This window comes from Pezoporus wallicus, unplaced genomic scaffold (genome assembly GCF_028554395.1).
Source record: "Pezoporus wallicus isolate ANWC-B61680 ecotype Strahan unplaced genomic scaffold, APGP_CSIRO_Pwel_v1 contig_10810, whole genome shotgun sequence".
Taxonomy (NCBI): domain Eukaryota; kingdom Metazoa; phylum Chordata; class Aves; order Psittaciformes; family Psittacidae; genus Pezoporus; species Pezoporus wallicus.
In genome coordinates this window covers 864,861-868,699 of record NW_026642731.1, presented here as the reverse complement: position 1 = coordinate 868,699, position 3,839 = coordinate 864,861, and positions in this window count along the sequence as shown.

Below are 3,839 nucleotides of genomic sequence, written 5' to 3'. Positions count from 1 at the left end.
TTATCCCGCGGGACCGGAGCGCGCCCGTCCCGCCCACCGGGAGGGGCCCCACCGCCCCGCCCCGCCCCGCTGTACCTCTCCATCGCACCGCGCTTCACCCCCATGTGCTCTCCTTGCGCCCTGCTGTACCGTCCGCATCCCCTGTACCGGCTCCCTGCATCACCCCCTCCTCGACCCCATCACCGTTCCCCAGTCGTGGCAGCGTTTGCAGCCCGAGGGGTTCAGGGGTTCCGTGGTGGAGACGTTTTGATATTGGTTAAGAAACTTCGGCATCACAAGAGCTCATTTGGATTGACCACCTGGACACTGCAGGCCATCGAATGGCAGTGCCAATAACTCAGACTCAATGTATCCAAATGTAAAGAAATAGTGATAGCTGGGAAAAAAACACACCCAGATGCAGCAGTTTAAATACTTCTGTTAGTCCTCACAAATTTCCTCTCAATGCACAGAAACAGCATATGAACGCACATCATTAAAATCTCAAAACCATGAGAAAAACAGGGAGCTGCAATTGCTTTTGACAGTTCAGTCACCTGGTGACTCAGAGGTTTGACAAGCTCTTCTCAAGGACATGTGAAACACCCTCATTTAATTTCTTTTCCTTTAAAAACAAGTTAACACAACCAAACAAAAGGCCAGTGGTGCGGAGCAGGAGAGAGCCATGGGAAATACCCAAAAAGCAGGAGGCAAAAAAGCTCACACAAGTGTGAGCCCCAGCAAGCAAGCAAGTAGCATATGACTATTCCCTGGCTGCCCTTAACATAATGAGGCCAGACCCACACAGTTAAGGATGCTTCAGTCCTGAGTCAAAAAGAAAACACAAAAGCTGCTCAGTTTAAACTCTGAGGGCAGATTTTCCTGCCAGCTCTGCCCTGCATCAGGGTCATCAGAAGGAAAATGGAAGAGTATGTGGGACAGGATGGGATCCCCTGCCCTGAAGCAAGGTAAATCACAGCAAGCACTGGAGAGGTCGGCAGTTGAACAGAGCCCAAGCAAGGGGCACAAATCAGACTGAGCTGATGCACCGGCAAGATGAGCAAGAGATCAAAGTCAAGGGAGCTGGATTTTCTCTCTGCTTTTTCATTGCCTGGATTCTTGCAATTGGAGGCTAAATGAAGTTGAGTAGCAAAGAGAAAAAAAAGGGAAAGCAAAATAACAGCCTCTCTACTTCACCAATATCCGTTGAGTGCTTTAAAACATATTCATAACTCGGGTGAGTTGACCCCATATACATGAAAGATGTATAAAAATCATGTTCGGTGGAGAAACCTCTCCCTTTTCACAAGAATTGCTACCTCCAGGCAGGTCACCCCTGGAGCATCAAAGAAATCAGGGATAAAAGCACTGGGTAAAAAAGAAGAACCCACCGAGAAAGCTCTCTCCATCTTATAAAAACCATGAGGGAACAAGAGGGAACAAGAAATTAGGGAGAGTGCAGTGATACAATCAGCATTAGAAACAGGACTGTACCCCACCTGAATGGCTCCAGGTCTGGATCCATCTCCTCTCTTTCCCTCCATCTCCTTAATGGCATATCTATCATTTTACACCAACAGTAACAAACCAGTTAATCCCCGCAGCCATCCCGGGCAGGGGCTAAGGGGTGACAGCATCGCCACCGCGGCTCTTTTCAAATAGAATGGACACAAAAGCTTCTGCCAGGCACTCCAGGGGCTGCTGGCAAGGAGAGGATCCGGCATCCTTCTGGCACCGTGGCTGCCCAGCCCCACTGGCAAAAGCACCTTCTCTTGGGGCCCAAAAGGAAGCACAGAGCTGACTGAGAGAAAGCTGCAAGGATTTTTATCTTCCCTTTCTTGAACTGCTCGACAACATGAATAAAATGTTATGATGATTAAAAAAATGAGAGATTCCTCTGCTGCCTTAATGCCACTACAGAGGGCTATGGCAGCATAAGCTGCTTTATTACTCAGGTAGCGGTGTGTGATGGACAAGATGGGCACAGGATGAGGACCTGAAAGCAAGTCTCAGGCCATTAAAACAATACAACTGCTTAAACCACGTTTATTTTATCCAGTATAGCCGCCAGCCAGAGACTGGGAGCACGTGTGTGAGTGTGTGCCACATGCTGGGCTGAAGGAGCTCTACAAAGATTTTTCTCTCAAAATCGACCTTGTAAGTTAAAAAAAGCTTCAAAGGAATAATAAACCATCAATACCACAGTCTGTTCTTTCTCTTACAAAGATACACACTTCTGAGGGTGCAGAGGGCGAGGGGATCAGGAGCACATTTCCCCCTCCGAGACGTGAGTCACGTCCCTGCTGTGACAGATCCTTCTCCAATCCCACCCAGCCCCTCTCTGCTCCCAGCTAAGTGCATTGTGTGGGGGCTACATGCTCGTTCACTTGCCCTTACAGAACTTTAGATGAGAATTAATGTTTAATTAAGTTGTTTCTCTGTAAACTTAATCTCTACCACCCCCATTATCCCTGCCTGCAGCAGCAGCCCTGGCTGTGCCCTCCCTGTAATCCATGGCCATCACTGGGATCAGACCTCATGCTACTCCTGGCCATTTCTCTCCGTTAACTACAGAAAGTTTAGGTTGTTCCAAAAGAAAGGGGTGCTGTAGTGCCAAAGAGGAACACAGCTTGAGCTTGGGCCAGGGAGGGGCTTTATTTATCTGTAGTGACCCTCTGTGTAGTGAACTCTGTAGTGAACTCTGGGTTACAAATGAGCTTTTATGCTTTTATTGCACTAACTCGGTTTCCTATCAGCACTGATGGGAGAGGGGGGTTACAAAAGGTTATCAGTGTTTTGCATCTTGCAGACTGGAAAATATCAATTTCCTGCAGACATCAAGGCCTAGACTGAAAAGTTCACTTGGAAAGGCTATACCATATAGGTTGTATGCACAGTGTTTACATATACACACAGCAACTGCCGGCACAGATCAGCCACTGTCCAAAAGTCATGGTAACAGCATACCCAGATGATGCAAGTGCATTTTCGTTCTCATTTCTTGCTATACCTGTACGTGTTTTCTTTCACATCTGTTTTTCCTCTTACTGCTCCTAAGGTCTACAACTCACATCTATCTCCAGAAATTTCAGTTCTTTACTCACGCCATCAGTGAGCAAACCAGAACTTGTCATTACTACCGCAAACTAGAGTCAGGCTGGTAACCCCCAGCTCACAAGCTGGCTCCCCACTCCCACGAGAGAAATCACTGCTGATGGTCAGACACCAACATTAGCAAAAACGGCAACTCCATCAACAACCAGTGATTCCCTTGGTTGCACCTTCTGCCAATGGAATGCCTCAATTTCCATTTCATTTGTCTTTCCTTTTATTCCTTTTTCCACAGGTTATTTGCACACTCCTTATGTTCATGACATTTTGGGTGATATCCAGGTGTGGAACAAGATGGGGCAAGGGCTGGGAAGTGCTTGGAAATGAAGCTGTTCCTGGAGGGCCTAGAGTTGGTCCCCTGAGACAACTGTTCATGCTTAGAAGGGGGAATATTCAAGCAGTATAAAGACACAGCGTGATCAACTGTCCATCTAGCACACAGTTATAAATATTTACTATTGAAAGAACAGTTTCCCTAATTATAAATATATATATATTAAAAATATAAAGATTTTGGGTGCTAGCGATGGTGGCAGAGAGACACCCAGTGGTTGGGTGCAACATAGGCGAGCACCCTGCACAACTCTACTGCCTCTGGGTGCCCCCAGGGAGGCAGGCCAGAGGGTTTAATGAAGGACAACACAGCTTTGGGGCTGGTGAGAACAGACCCTCTGTGTAAGCTGGGGCAGGACATCACTGCTTCTCACGGTGTCACACGGAGCTCTGTATCCAGACCTGAACACTGAAGA